Source organism: Mus musculus, chromosome 10, assembly GCF_000001635.26.
Source record: "Mus musculus strain C57BL/6J chromosome 10, GRCm38.p6 C57BL/6J".
NCBI classification, from domain to species: Eukaryota; Metazoa; Chordata; class Mammalia; order Rodentia; family Muridae; genus Mus; species Mus musculus.
In genome coordinates, this window is record NC_000076.6 from 25,657,187 (window position 1) to 25,673,697 (window position 16,511).

At 41.2% G+C, this 16,511-nt stretch overlaps 1 long non-coding RNA gene across 1 annotated transcript in view; it reads left to right on the forward strand.

Moving 5' to 3' along the window:
• Gm29571 (predicted gene 29571) overlaps positions 1–16,157 on the forward strand; it is a 136,958-nt gene extending 120,801 nt beyond the window's left edge. Inside the window, exon 4 of the long non-coding RNA NR_136909.1 lies at positions 14,777–16,157. This is a non-coding gene — a long non-coding RNA (predicted gene 29571). The remainder of the gene's footprint in view (positions 1–14,776) is intronic.
• The last annotated feature ends 354 nt before the right edge of the window (positions 16,158–16,511 follow it).

A 16,511-nucleotide genomic window follows, 5' to 3' on the forward strand; every position in this document is an offset into this window, starting at 1 on the left:
GGCCTAATCGGCCATCACTGGAAAGAGAGGCCCATTGGACTTGTAAACTTTATGTGCCCCAGTACAGGGGAATGCCAGGGCCAAGAAGTGGGAGTGGGTGGGTAGGGGAGTGGGGTGGGGAGGGTATGGGGGACTTTTGGGATAGCATTTGAAATGCAAAATAAGAAAATACCTAAAAAAAAAAGAATTCAGTTGCTCAAGAGATAAATTAATTTATCAAATGTTGAGGTCATCTTTGAAAGCTAATATCTTAACATGATGGTGAATCACTCCTATAGTTTTCAGGAAAAAAAGAAGCTACTGATGTCTTTGTAAAGATTTTTTTTTTTTTTTTTTGAATCCAGTTCAAGTCAGTTTGCAGGAATGTGGCAGTATCTCCTAGCAAGGCTTCACGGTGTACAAGTTCTATCTGTGTGCAGCTTAGGGAGGCTTTTCTGAGAGCTTTTGAAGGTGGATGATACATTCCGAGTTTAAGGTAGGCATATGGGATTAGGTGTTCCAGGTCGCTGGGGCAGAGGAATTCTGCAGCCTGAGGTGGAACACAAAAGATAGTTCAACTGAAATGGTTACATAGTGTCCTAGTTTGGGATATATTGCTGTGAAAAGACACCATGACCAAGGCAACTCTTTTTTTTTTTTTTTTTTTTTTTTGAGTTTTTTCGAGACAGGGTTTCTCTGTGTAGCCCTGGCTGTCCTGGAACTCACTCTGTAGACCAGGCTGGCCTCAAACTCAGAAATCCCCTGCCTCTGCCTCCCAAGTGCTGGGATTAAAGGCGTGCACCACCACTGCCCAGCTCCAAGGCAACTCTTATAAAGGCAAACATTACTTGGGGTTGGCTCACAATTTCAGAGATCATTATGATCCTGGCAGGAAGCATGGCAGCATGCAGGCAGACATGGTGCTGGAGTGGGCCTCGAGATCTACGTTTTGATCCAAAGGTAGCCAGGAGGAGGGTCTTTTCCACACTGGGTAGAGCCTGAGCATAGGAGGAGACGTCCAAAGCACCAACTCCCCATTCAACATCCAGTGACACACTTTCTCCAAGAATGCCACACCTCCTAGTAGTGCCACTACCTATGGGTCAAGCATTCAAATACATGAGTCCATGGGTACCAAACCTATTCAATCCACCACACATAGGCTACAGTGTTCTTTTTGGCTTTATTCTTTATTTTGTGTGTGTATGTGTGTGGGGCACGCATATGTGGAGCTCGGAGAACATCTTTGTGGAGTCAGTTCTCACCCACCTTTACATGGGTTTCGGGAATTGAATTCAGGCTGTCAAGCTTTGGCAGCTGCGCCATCTCATGGCCAGGTGATGGTGTTCTTTGCCTTGGAATTCTTCTCCTAGCTGGCAAACTTCTGCTATTTCCCCATCTCACCCACCGTCATTTTCTTCTAGACAGTTGTTTCTTATTTTCCATAAAGCTATGCTGCTAAGTATGGATCAACCAGCTATGTCAAAGGGAAGAAACCCCCAGACTGTAGTATTCGCCATTTTCTGTAGTGTAAACCTTCCAACCATGACTAGTTTCAAAGTAGCAATGGGTTAACATTGTTGGGAAAACACACTAACTTGGTGAGCCAACTCCAACACGGCACTGACTCAAACCCACATCTTCAGAGTACTTGCCAGTAAGAATAAACTGCTTTATATAAAATATTAGATGCAGAGAGTTGTAGAACAACAGATGTTGCATTACGTGATGGAGGGGTGAAGATGATAGGTTGAAGTCTGAGATTTCCAGTGACCCGGGATACAGGCAGGAGCATAACCGTCCCATCTCCACTTTCAGTTGATTTCCAGTGAGGAACAGAGGCAAGGGCAGTTTCTTCTTGAAGCAGATCTGTGAGTTTAAGGCAATTTTCCTCAGAGTCACCACAGCTGTGACCATGTCAGTCTCCCTGAAGAGACTGGATGGCATATGAGCAGTGCTTTTTAATGCCCCTGTTGAGATCAGGTCAGGAGAGAAGGGTCCCTGCTGCACCCCTCCCCTTGTACCCTGTAACTCGGGCTCAGGAGATGGATTGCCAGGCCAGGGAATGGTGAGAAGTCCACAAGCGTGTGAGAGCTCAGAAAAAAAGCTGACTGCCATCCCAACTCATATTTCAGCAGATGCAAGATGACTTTCTTTCTTTTCTAAAGAAAAGGCAAAATAAAGCTGAAAATGGTTTGCAAGGCGGTAGTAATGGCAAACTGTGTAATGAAACTTCCATGGCTCTAGTTTCCACAGATCTGAGAAAATGTCTGTTTTCTTCTTATTGCCTTTCGCTCTGCCTTAGACTTCCTGTTTCCCGAACTTGCTACATATGAAGTGGTCTGCAAACCTATTGCTAGAATGAGCTTCAGCGAGGACGGAATATGGGGTAGGCTAGAAAATTTTCTGTATGGATTTGATCCAGAAGCCAGAAGAAGTTCCATGCAGAATATCTTCATCTTGCAAAAGTGACAGCATTAACAGAATTTACAGACTCTTTATTCTGTTATGCATTATGCTAGATTATGTGGCTATATTACGTGATCCATCCCATTAATATGGATTGTGATGAGACAGAGAAAAGATATAAATACCCTCTAGAAGATATATATGTTCAGGTGTGTTGAATATGTGTGTACATACCTGTGTATGTGTGTGTTTGTGTGCACATGTGTGTTGCTGTGCATGTACATGTGTGTGTTGTATGTGTGTGTGTATCTCTGTATTTCTATACATATGTGTATTCTGGAGATTGAATTCAAAGCCTCACATACATTAGGCTACCACTCACTAAGTTCAACACTTAGTGCCAGGCAAAAGCTTTTTTGGTACAAGCAATCTCTGACTTTGAGAAGGACTGGGCTCTAGATGCCATGAAGCAATCTCTAGCAATCCCATAAATATGAAATTTCACACACCATATATTTCTTCGAGTGCTCATTTTCTGCTGCTGGTGACAAGGGACACGCTCTGACCCAGTCCCTATGGTGGAGTTCTGGAGCGTACCAGGACAACAGAGGCAGGAGTTTGAATGAAATTGGAAGCTAGAAAATCCATTCTGATTTAAAAGGAAGAAAGCAAGCAGGATGCAAAGCACACATACATGCAATGAAGTACACGACACACTGTGTCTGTGAATGAGGTAAGGTAAGTCAGTCACTTTTTGTGCACCAGGGCCTGTTCAATGCAGCCATCCCAGGATCACCATTTAATAAACTCAGAATAGATTTCCATCCACTGCTCTGTCTGTGTACAGCCATTTCTTGCCCCCAAAGTCACTTTGGAAACCACTGAATCTGATGGGATAGAATTCTGACCTCTGATACAATGTGATCTTTGCTGACATACCACAGAGACCATTTGTGGTCTCAGAATTCTGTTTGTGGGTTTCAAAATCACATTTTAATGTATTTATTTGTGTACACACAGGAGTGCCATGACATATGTGGGCAGGTTATGCGGACAGACTTAGAGGAGTTCGTTTTCTTCTACCGTGTGTGTCCTGGGGATCAAACACCCCGGGTAGAACGCACCTTTACCCTGAACCATCTCACCAGCCTGTCTGTACATTTATAAAAAGAAGAATGTAAAAATGTTTTCTGTGGCTGGGTTTGCTTCTGCCTAGGACTCACCATTTCTGGCCACGGCCTGCAGTATTTGCTCCTATGTGCTTGCTTCTTTCAGGGGTGGTGGGAGAGGGGGTACACATGGATTTATATAGGGTTCAACTCCTTTCCTCTTCCCCTTGTACTCTCTGCTCCATTTTTAATTTTTTCTTTTGCTCTCATGTAGCTTTTAGGACCCCTGGGAAACATAATATTCTTAATGGCTGAAGTTTGAGAAAAACAGTAGGTTGCTTTTGCAAATAACATGTGCTTTGGGGGCTATAACATAATATTAATCTGCCTCTTTGCCCTGCAAAGTGTACAAAGCTAAAATATATGGAGAAAGCTAGACAATATTGTAATAAAAATTGTCCTGCTCAGATATTTCTTAGAATAGGCTATCAATAATGATTATAGATTAAGTTCTAGAAAGAAAGCTTAGAAGTAAGGAGTGGAAAAAAAAGAAAAGAAGGGCAGAAGGAAGGAAGGGAGGAAAGAAAGAAAAAAGAAAGGAGAGAAGAAAGGAAGAAAGAAAGAAAGAAAGAAAGAAGAGAAGGGAAGGGAAGAAAGAAAGAAAAAAGGAAGAAAGGAAGAGATGGGAGTCTATTCGTCTCATAGGCCACTTTCTTGTCTTCTCCTGAGACAGACAGACAGACAGACAGACAGACAGACAGACAGACAGACAGATAGACACACACACACACACACACACACACAGACTCTCGCTATCTTTGCCCCCCCCATTATCAGAGTCTCTAGTGTCTCTAGGTGATATTAATCTTCATTGGTTGTAAAGCTAGAGACCCTTAGTCCAGTCACAGAAGTTGAACCCTCCAATAGCTCTCATCTGTGACTGACAGGGAGCTACTAGAATCTAGTAGCTAGAATCCAGCAATCTAGAAGATTTCTACTTATGCCAATCAATTCCAATCAATCCCCATCATTATGTGCCTGATTAGCTGGCAGGTCCCTTCTTACTATAGTGTAGCAATGCTATTATGAAGGACAAAGGGAGGACGCTGGAGGCAAATATATACTGGACTTTCTTTCCATATCCAATCCCTCCAGTGAGGGGATGTATTGTTTTTGTCAGCTTGTATCCACATTCTTTTCTTAGACCAAGTCAGTCATAAAACAAATGAGAAAAAAGATAAGACAAATTATCTTGTTATATTTTATGGCCTAGAAGCCCATGGTGAGTAGGAATGGCACCCATAGACGCATGTTTTTGAATGCTTGGTCCATAGGGAGTGGCACTATTAGGAGATGTGGTGTTGCTGGAGTAGGTGTGGCCCTGTTGGAGGAATTGTGTCATTTTGGGGCAGGCTTTGCTGTCTCTTATGCTCAAGCTACACCCAGTGTTGCTCAAAGTCTCCTGCTGCCTGTGGATCATGATGTAGAACTCTTAGCTCCTCCAGGACCACATGCTGGATGCTGCCATGCTTTTTGCCAGGACAATAATGGACTGAACCTCTGAAACTGTAAGCCAGTCCTAATTAAATGTTGTTCTTTATAAGTCTTGCCTTGGTCATGGTGTCTGCTCACCGCAACAGAAGCCTAAAGACAAAGTCCAACCTCTTTCCATTTTCTATTAAATTTTTCATCACAATGTTCTGTTTCTGGGCTCTTTCTTCAGTCATTGTCCTCCCCTCCCCCCATGTTAGTTTTTCATTGCATTTTTGTCCACACTTATTTCCTTAATCTTTTTCTAGAACCCTTGGCCCCTAGGAGTCAATGATATCTGAATGATCGGGACAGAGAAAGTGGGATTACCAAATTGTAGGCAGTAAGAATAGTATATGTTTCCTTCACCCCACTGAGAAACTCTTTAAAAATCCCATCCTATTTTGTGGTGCTGTTCTGTTAAACAGGAAGTAGAATTGTGGTGTGTGTGTGTGTGTGTGTGTGTGTGTGTGTGTGTGTGAACAATTTGGAAAATATAACCTCTAAATGCATATCTGGAAGAAGGTGAAATCAGAATGTAAGACTTAAACATGATTTTGGAAAACAACATATTGTCAAATTTGGGATTTCTAGGTAGACTAGTGTTATGACGAAATGCTACACTACCTATGTAACAAGCCACTCTAAAGCTCAGTGAACTCGAACTCATGAGTTAGTTTAGTTAGGTTGGCTAAGAGTTGGATAGAGTCTGTCATGTGTCTTTGGTTAGCTAGTAGGTCATGTAGAATAAGCTGTGTCAAGATGCTTTCACTCATAGGTCTACTCTGAGGGGATTGGTGGAACATGAAGTCACTTGTCATATTCTCCAACATAGAAATGACAGATTTCTAAGAAAGAGTAAAGTGTACTTAGGGCACCTTATGGCAAAGTTACACATTAATTATGCCACATTCTTTGGTCAATACAAAACATGAGAATACTCAGCTACAAATAGTGAGAAAACAAGATGGAAGCTCTTGATCATATAAGTTACAGAGGCATATGGGAGAAGTGGGTCCAGGAACATCACTCACAGCATCTGTGTTTCACTGATCTAAGATACACACTTCCCAAGGATAGAAGGCCGTCTCCAAGATTGATAGAGAAGCTGATGAAATTAATTTTATCCTTTAATTTCCTGTGTTTCTCTTATTTGTTCTTCAATGAGAGGATGGAGTTTTACATATTTAGGACAGCCTGGACATCTAATATCAGTTAAAATAGCTCTTGGCTGAAGTTTCTATCTTCCCAGGAGTGTTTAATGGAATGTTCTTAAATGTGCAATGATTGAATTTTAGATACTTAAGTTAGTGGTGAGAACATAAATTCAGAAGGTAGCAAATGTGTTCTTCAATTTTTAAATTGCATTAATTACTTTCAAGACTAACCCTGTTAGGCATATTGGATTAATTAGTTAAATTATAGAGCTAGACATTCAGTTTTTAATTCTCTTCTATACCCTTCTATTAGCTTTTACTAAGCCAATTCACGTTAAGTTTCCTTTCAGTTTAATGTGAAATTAGAGAAACATAAACCAGTTAGAATTGAGCATATTTCATCAGTGTGTCCCTGACACCCAGAATCAAAGGCAGAAATATTCCCATATTTCAGGAAGGATTGTGTCTTAGTTAAAACTTCTACTGCTATGAGTAGACATCATGACCACAGCAACTCTTTTTTTTTTCCATTTTTTATTAGGTATTTAGCTCATTTACATTCCCAATGCTATACCAAAAGTCCCCCATACCCACCCACTCCCACTCCCCTACCCACCCACTCCCCCTTTTTGGCCCTGGCGTTCCCCTGTACTGGGGCATATAAAGTTTGCGTGTCCAATGGGCCTCTCTTTCCAGTGATGGCCGACTAGGCCGTCTTTTGATACATATGCAGCTAGAGTCAAGAGCTCCGGGGTACTGGTTAGTTCATAATGTTGTTCCACCTATAGGGTTGCAGATCCCTTTAGCTCCTTGGGTTCTTTCTCTAACTCCTCCATTGGGAGCCCTGTGATCCATCCATTAGCTGACTGTGAGCATCCACTTCTGTGTTTGCTAGGCCCCGGCATAGTCTCACAAGAGACAGGTACATCTGGGTCCTTTCGATAAAATCTTGCTAGGGTATGCAATGGTGTCAGCGTTTGGATGCTGATTATGGGGTGGATCCCTGGATATGGCAGTCTCTACATGGTCCATCCTTTCATCTCAGCTCCAAACTTTGTCTCTGTAACTCCTTCCATGGGTGTTTTGTTCCCAATTCTAAGGAGGGGCATAGTGTCCACACTTCAGTCTTCATTCTTCTTGAGTTTCATGTGTTTAGCAAATTGTATCTTATATCTTGGGAATCCTAGGTTTGGGGCTAATGTCCACTTATCAGTGAGTACATATTGTGTGAGTTCCTTTGTGAATGTGTTACCTCACTCAGGATGATTCCCTCCAGGTCCATCCATTTGGCTAGGAATTTCATAAATTCATTCTTTTTAATAGCTGAGTAGTACTCCATTGTGTAGATGTACCACATTTTCTGTATCCATTCCTCTGTTGAGGGGCATCTGGGTTCTTTCCAGCTTCTGGCTATTATAAATAAGGCTGCTATGAAGATAGTGGAGCATGTGTCCTTCTTACCCGTTGGGGCATCTTCTGGATATATGCCCAGGAGAGGTATTGCTGGATCCTCCGATAGTACTATGTCCAATTTTCTGAGGAACCGCCAGACTGATTTCCAGAGTGGTTGTACAAGCCTGCAATCCCACCAACAATGGAGGAGTGTTCCTCTTTCTCCACATCCACGCCAGCATCTGCTGTCACCTGAATTTTTGATCTTAGCCATTCTGACTGGTGTGAGGTGGAATCTCAGGGTTGTTTTGATTTCCATTTCCCTGATGATTAAGGATGTTGAACATTTTTTCAGGTGCTTCTCTGCCATTCGGTATTCCTCAGGTGAGAATTCTTTGTTCAGTTCTGAGCCCCATTTTTTAATGGGGTTATTCGATTTTCTGAAGTCCACCTTCTTGAGTTCTTTATATATGTTGGATATTAGTCCCCTATCTGATTTAGGATAGGTAAAGATCCTTTCCCAATCTGTTGGTGGTCTTTTTGTCTTATTGACGGTGTCTTTTGCCTTGCAGAAACATTGGAGTTTCATTAGGTCCCATTTGTCAATTCTCAATCTTACAGCACAAGCCATTGCTGTTCTGTTCAGGAATTTTTCCCCTGTGCCCATATCTTCAAGGCTTTTCCCCACTTTCTCCTCTATAAGTTTCAGTGTCTCTGGTTTTATGTGAAGTTCCTTGATCCACTTAGATTTGACCTTAGTACAAGGAGATAAGTATGGATCGATTCACATTCTTCTACATGATAACAACCAGTTGTGCCAGCACCAATTGTTGAAAATGCTGTCTTTCTTCCACTGGATGGTTTTAGCTCCCTTGTCGAAGATCAAGTGACCATAGGTGTGTGGGTTCATTTCTGGGTCTTCAATTCTATTCCATTGGTCTACTTGTCTGTCTCTATACCAGTACCATGCAGTTTTTATCACAATTGCTCTGTAGTAAAGCTTTAGGTCAGGCATGGTGATTCCACCAGAGGTTCTTTTATCCTTGAGAAGACTTTTTGCTATCCTAGGTTTTTTGTTATTCCAGATGAATTTGCAAATTGCTCCTTCTAATTCGTTGAAGAATTGAGTTGGAATTTTGATGGGGATTGCATTGAATCTGTAGATTGCTTTTGGCAAGATAGCCATTTTTACAATGTTTATCCTGCCAATCCATGAGCATGGGAGATCTTTCCATCTTCTGAGATCTTCTTTAATTTCTTTCTTCAGGGACTTGAAGTTTTTATTTTACAGATCTTTCACCTCCTTAGTTAGAGTCACGCCAAGATATTTTATACTATTTGTGACTATTGAGAAGGGTGTTGTTTCCTTAATTTCTTTCTCAGCCTGTTTATTCTTTGTATAGAGAAAGGCCATTGACTTGTTTGAGTTTATTTTATATCCAGCTACTTCACCGAAGCTGTTTATCAAGTTTAGGAGTTCTCTGGTAGAATTTTTAGGGTCACTTATATATCCTATCATATCATCTGCAAAAAGTGATATTTTGACTTCCTCTTTTCCAATTTGTATCCCCTTGATCTCCTTTTGTTGTCGAATTGCTCTGGCTAATACTTCAAGTACTATGTTGAAAAGGTAGGGAGAAAGTGGGCAGCCTTGTCTAGTCCCTGATTTTAGTGGGATTGTTTCCAGCTTCTCTCCATTTACTTTGATGTTGGCTACTGGTTTGCTGTAGATTGCTTTTATCATGTTTACGTATGGGCCTTGAATTCCTGATCTTTCCAAAACTTTTATCATGAATGGGTGTTGAATCTTGTCAAATGCTTTTTCTGCATCTAACGAGATGATCATGTGGTTTTTGTCTTTGAGTTTGTTTATATAATGGATTACATTGATGGATTTTCACATATTAAACCATCCCTGCATTCCTGGAATAAAACATACTTGGTCAGGATGGATGATTGCTTTAATGTGTTCTTGGATTCGGTTAGCAAGAATTTTATTGAGGATTTTTGCATCGATATTCATAAGAGAAATTGGTCTGAAGTTCTCTATCTTTGTTGAGTCTTTCTGTGTTTTAGGTATCAGAGTAATAGTGGCTTCATAAAATGAGTTGGGTAGAGTACCTTCTACTTCTATTTTGTGAAATAGTTTGTGCAGAACTGGAATTAGATCTTCTTTGAAGGTCTGATAGAACTCTGCACTAAACCCGTCTGGTCCTGGGATTTTTTTGGCTGGGAGACTATTAATAACTGCTTCTATTTCTTTAGGTGATATGGGACTGTTTAGATGGTCAACTTGATCCTGACTCAACTTTGGTACCTGGTATCTGTCCAGAAATTTGTCCATTTCATCCAGGTTTTCCAGTTTTGTTGAGTATAACCTTTTGTAGAAGGATATGATGGTGTTTTGGATTTCTTCAGGATCTGTTGCTATGTCTCCCTTTTCATTTCTGATTTTGTTAATTAGGATTTTGTCCCTGTGCCCTTTAGTGAGTCTAGCTAAGGGTTTATCTATCTTGTTGATTTTCTCAAAGAACCAACTCCTCGTTTGGTTAATTCTTTGAATAGTTCTTCTTGTTTCCACTTGGTTGATTTCACCCCTGAGTTTGATTATTTCCTGTCGTCTACTCCTCTTGGGTTAATTTGCTTCCTTTTTTTCTAGAGCTTTTAGATGTGTTGTCAAGCTGTTAGTATGTGCTCTCTCCCGATTCTTCTTGGAGGCACTCAGAGCTATGAGTTTCCCTCTTAGAAATGCTTTCATTGTGTCCCAAAGGTTTGGGTACGTTGTGGCTTCATTTTCATTAAACTCTAAAAAGTCTTTAATTTCTTTCTTTATTCCTTCCTTGACCAAGGTATCATTGAGAAGAGTGTTGTTCAGTTTCCATGTGAATGTTGGCTTTCCATTATTTATGTTGTTATTGAAGATCGGTCTTAGGCCATGGTGGTCTGATAGGATACATGGGACAATTTCAATATTTTTGTATCTGTTGAGGCCTGCGTTGTGACCAATTATATGGTCAATTTTGGAGAAGGTCCCGTGAGGTGCTGAGAAGAAGGTATATCCTTTTGTTTTAGGATAAAATGTTCTGTAGATATCTGTCAGGTCCATTTGTTTCATAACTTCTGTTAGTTTCACTGTGTCCCTGTTTAGTTTCTGTTTCCACGATCTGTCCATTGATGAAAGTGGTGTGTTGAAGTCTCCCACTATTATTGTGTGAGGTGTAATGTTTGCTTTGAGCTTTACTAAAGTGTCTTTAATGAATGTGGCTGCCCTTGCATTTGGAGCATAGATATTCAGAATTGAGAGTTCCTCTTGGAGGATTTTACCTTTGATGAGTATGAAGTGTTCCTCCTTGTCTTTTTTTGATAACTTTGGGTTGGAAGTCGATTTTATCCGATATTAGAATGGCTACTCCAGCTTGTTTCTTCAGACCATTTGCTTGGAAAATTGTTTTCCAGCCTTTCACTCTGAGGTAGTGTCTGTCTTTTTCCCTGAGATGGGTTTCCTGTAAGCAGCAGAATGTTGGGTCCTGTTTGTGTAGCCAGTCTGTTAGTCTATGTCTTTTTATTGGGGAATTGAGTCCATTGATATTAAGAGATATTAAGGAAAAGTAATTGTTGCTCCCTTTTATTTTTGTTCTTAGAGTTGGCATTCTGTTCTTGTGGCTGTCTTCTTTTTGGTTTGTTGAGGGATTACTTTCTTGCTTGTTCTAGGGCGTGATTTCCGTCCTTGTATTGCTTCTTTTCTGTTATTATCCTTTGAAGGGCTGGATTCGTGGAAAGATATTGTGTGAATTTGGATTTGTCGTGGAATACTTTGGTTTCTCCATCTATGGTAATTGAGAGTTTGGCCGAGTATATTAGCCTGGGCTAGCATTTGTGTTCTCTTAGTGTCTGTATAACATCTGTCCAGGCTCTTCTGGCTTTCATAGTCTCTGGTGAAAAGTCTGGTGTAATTCTGATAGGCCTTCCTTTATATGTTACTCGACCTTTCTCCCTTACTGCTTTTAATATTCTATCTTTATTTAGTGCATTTGTTGTTCTGATTATTATGTGTCGGGAGGAATTTCTTTTCTGGTCCAGTCTATTCAGAGTTCTGTAGGTTTCTTGTATGATCATGGGCATCTCTTTCTTTATGTTTGGGAAGTTTTCTTCAATTATTTTGTTGAAGATATTAGCTGACCCTTTAAGTTCAAAATCTTCATTCTCATCAATTCCTATTATCTGTAGGTTTGGTCTTCTCATTGTGTCCTGGATTTCCTGGATGTTTTGAGTTAGGATCCTTTTGCATTTTGTATTTTCTTTGACTGTTGTGTTGATGTTCTCTATGGAATCTTCTGCACCTGAGATTCTCTCTTCCATTTCTTGTATTCTGTTGCTGATGCTCGCATCTATGGTTCCGGATCTCTTTCCTAGGGTTTCTATCTCCAGCGTTGCCTCGCTTTGGGTTTTCTTTACTGTGTCTACTTCCCTTTTTAGTTCTAGTATGGTTTTGTTCATTTCCATTACCTGTTTGGATGTGTTTTCCTGTTTTTCTTTAAGGACTTCTACCTGTTTGGCTGTGTTTTCCTGCTTTTCTTTAAGGGCCTGTAACTCTTTAGCAGTGCTCTCCTGTAATTCTTTAAGTGACTTATGAAAGTCCTTCTTGATGTCCTCTATCATCATCATGAGAAATGTTTTTAAATCTGGGTCTAGATTTTCGGTTGTGTTGGGGTGCCCAGGACTAGGTGGGGTGGGAGTGCTGCGTTCTGATGATGGTGAGTGGTCTTGATTTCTGTTAGTAGGATTCTTATGTTTGCCTTTCACCATCTGGTAATCTCTGAAGCTAGCTGTTATAGTTGTCTCTGTTAAGAGCTTGTTCTTCAGGTGACTCTGTTAGCCTCTATAAGCAGACCTGGGAGGGTAGCTCTCTCCTTAGTTTCAGTGGGTAGAGTATTCTCTGCAGGAAAGCTCTCTTCTTGCAGGGAAGGTACCCAGATATCTGGTGTTCGAACCGGACTCCTGGCAGAAGTTGTGTTCCACTCACTAGAGGTCTTAGGATCCCTTGTGGAATCCTGTGTGGGCCCTTGCGGGTGTCAGGCAACTCTGCTGGCAAGGAAGCCCGGGGCTCGAGTGGAGCGGAAGGGGCTTTTGCCCCAGGTCAGGCCTGGGTAGTCTGCTTCCCTATGTACTGCAGTCTCAGGTTCCGCGCGATTGGATTGGGGCCAGCGCTGTGTTCCACTCACCAGAGGTCTTAGGATCCCGTGGGGAATCCTGTGTGGGCCCTTGCGGGTGTCAGGCGACTCCGCTGGCAAGCCAGCAACTCTTATAAAGGAAAACATTAAATTGAGGCTGGCTTACAGTTCAGAGGTTTAGTATACTATCGTGATGGCAGCAGATATAGTGCTGGAGAAGGAGCTGAGAGTTCTACATCTTGATCTGAAGGCAGCAGGAAGAGAACTAGCTTAAGCTTGAGACTTCAAAGTCCACCCCCTAATGACACACTTCTCCAACAAAGCCACACCCACTCCAACAAGGCCACACCCTCTCCAACAAGGCCACACCTCCTGATAGAGCCACTCCCTATTGGCCAATGGGGACTATTTTCTTTCAAATACCACAGGTTAAAAGATCCTGGAACTCTGACAGGAAACCATGCTCTTCATCTTTTTCCTTGGTATCTCTTTCACAGCTTCATGTGTCTTCCTGTAAAGCAACATTGTGTAAGGCAGAGTTTTAGGGTCTAGAAACATAGTCGTGTGTTAGGTTGACAAGTCCTTGCTGTTATGGAGAGGTCAGGGAACAAAGTGTGACAAATACACAAATAAACTATACCAGGTAAAAATAAAGGCCATAAGGAAAAATGTGAAGAAAAGATGATGAGTCATGACAAGCAGGATTCTGACCGAAAGATTGAGAATGTATCTATCTATGCCAGTGATTGCCAATATGAGAACCACAGTTGATTGGTCTGTTGAGGTTTGACCTTTGGTTGAGCATTGTAATGCTAAATGTGGGACCCCAAATCCTGGTTGCCCCAGAGATGAGAGAGTCTGCATGCAGACTCAAGTGACACTACGTGACCTCACCCCCAAAATTATTTCTGATTGTATATAAAGATGCCAACAGCCAATAGCTGGGCAGAAGAGACACAGGCAGGTTTTAGGGTTCCTGAGCTTGGGAGGTGGAGAGAAAACCATGAGGAAGAGAAGAAAAAGGAGAAAGAAAAAGGTTAGGATTCACAAAAACGTGGCCCTGAGGACTGGCCAATTGGAGTTAAGACCAACTCCAGATGAAACATGGTAAGTAATAACTGGGGGTTATCAATAGGACACAGATTTTAATAGCAAAGAGGCTAGATATCTGCCCAGCTTTAGTGTCGACTAAGATTTATTGTAAATATAACGGTTGTACATGTCTTTTATCTGGGAACTAAATGGTCAAAGGCAGGGTAGAAACCCCAGTTTGGGATTTAAAATTTCTACAACATTGGTCAGTCTATTGACATAGAAGGAGGAGGAGCTTCTGGGTTCTATCCCACCCAGAAGATTCCTGTAAACAACCGCAGTGAAACTCATTAGGTCCTTCCTCCACCCACTGAAAGGACCTGAAGTTAAAGGAAGGTTAGCAGGTTAGCTGGAAAGAGTCAGTGGAGGAAGGGAAGACAAAAGAGAATAGTAGATATGTGTGTGTGAGCGTGTGTATGTGCGTGTGTGTGTGTGTGTGTGTGTGTGTGTGTTTGTGTGGGTGTGTATGATCGAAACACATTATGTCACAATGAAACCCATTATTATGCAATACTAATAATACATGCTAACAAAAACATTAAACTGAAGAAATGTATCTCTGAGATGTCTTATGAGCAAAGAATTGAATGAGGTTTAAGCCTGCATGAAGTTGAAGAGTAGATGGGAAAATAACCTCTCTTTATTGGTGCTTTCCAAAGAAGACTATATCCAATCTGGCTTAGATCTGTACCCAACATCTGGAGGCTGCTGCATGGGCATTGGGGAGCAGAGAGCCTGGTGGTTTCCATAGCCTGGAACCCTATGGATAGACAGGAATCTTGTCTCCAGAGAAAGGAAGTATGTTTGTTCCCCTTTACCATGAAACTGTGTCTTAAAACAGCAGAAATGTATTTCTATAGTTTTGGAGGATAGAAGGTCAAAAAAAAAAAAAAAGTTCTTTGCAAAGGCCCTAAAGGGAATCTTTATTCTCTTTCAGATTTTGGTGGCTCCTGGTCTTCTTAAGTGAGTGGCAGTATGACTCCAAGCTTTTTCCTGTGTCTCCACAAGGTCTCTCTCCTTATATGTGTCTTTGTTCCTTTGGGGGGGTCTCTTATTTGAACACTGTCATTAACATTAGTGCTTGGCCTAACCTAGTTTGATAGTCTTAAATTTTATCTTCCCTTTACCTATAAAATCCCTATTTCTAAATAAAGGTATAGTCTGTGATGTACAGAGCACAAAAATCTTGGAGTAAAGAAAGCCCCACTTCACTTACTATATGAGAGAAGAGTGGGTGGTGTTCCCAGGGGTTGGGGAAGGTCTGTAAAGGTGTCTCCTGTGAGATATATTGGGAAATGAGGGTATAAGTGACTTCGTGGTGGATCTCACAGTCTAGGAGTAGAGACAGGCTGATAAGTGCCTATAGTGCAGTGAGAGTTAATGGTAGATTATATAACACTAACTTAGAGGGGGAGTGTGCCTAGGGATGCAAGATGAGGTCATCTCAATGAGGGGATATTGAGTTGTCTTGAGCAAAGCATAGAAATACTGATGAATGCTAGATTCAAAATTGAGGCAATCCTTTTTTTTTTTTTTACAACCTTAAAAAATCAAGGTCTTTGCATTTCACTAGATTGCATCCTCTTTTCCATAGGAAGGCACTTGAGTATATATTACAGAACTGACATGGGTTTGAAAGCTGCGTATGGGCCCATTAATTTTTGGTAGACACCTATTTCTTGCTCCTAGAATCATAGTTGTTGCTTGATGTTTCTTCTTGGCCCATTGCTCCTTCTCTAGTTTTCTATTAACCACTTAATTTAATAAACCTTCATCTGTACTGACAATAAATGTGTTAATATTCCTCCATATCACAATAAGTGGCCTTTCATGGTGTGGCTAGTAGCCATGTCTCTGATACACTAGAGTTCTATCTCTTGGTGCAGATATGAAAGGTGTTGCTTCCCATGAGGTCTTTCTCACAGAGGGCCAAGAGGTTCCCGAAGTGCCTAGACAGGTACTTCTTGTCATTTAGCAGACTGTTTGTCTACAGTCTGAAAGTGGCCCAAATTTTCATAGAAATTGGAAACTCAGGGGGTATCAAAAGGCCAAAGTTTCTTGCTTAAAAGGTTTTCTGGTCCCAGGTTTTATTTGCTATTATAAGAATCAGCCTTCATAGCATTGTTAATATGAATGTCTACAGACATGGTATTTTTCCTGATTTATTGCTTGACATTTAGTTCTTCAATCTTAATGTCTAGATTTTTTTTTCTTTTTTCAATTCCATCTTTAGCTTTGTCAACAATGGGATTCAAATGATGAAATTTAATTATTTGAGATATACAGTGAGTCCATGTGATTCCACTATAAAAAAGAACAGAAAAAAAAAAAAAAAAGAAGAAAAGAATGGGCTGAGAAGATGGCCTGGTGGGTAAGGACTTGTCAGGCAAGTGTGAAGATCTGAATTCAACTCTCCAGCATCTACGTAGAGCTCAGTGTAGAGCATGGGTCTGTAATTCCAGGGTTCTTAAAGTGAGATGGGCGGTAGAGTTGGGGGGGGGTCCTCAGAAGCTTGGGGGCCAGCCTGGTCTGTGCGATAACATAGAACAAAGACTCTATCTCATACAGGGAGGAAGTTGAGGACCAACACCCAAGGATGTCCTGTGACCCCCATGGATGTGTGGTGGAATGCACATACCTGGTAATACACATGTTACACACATATCATCATC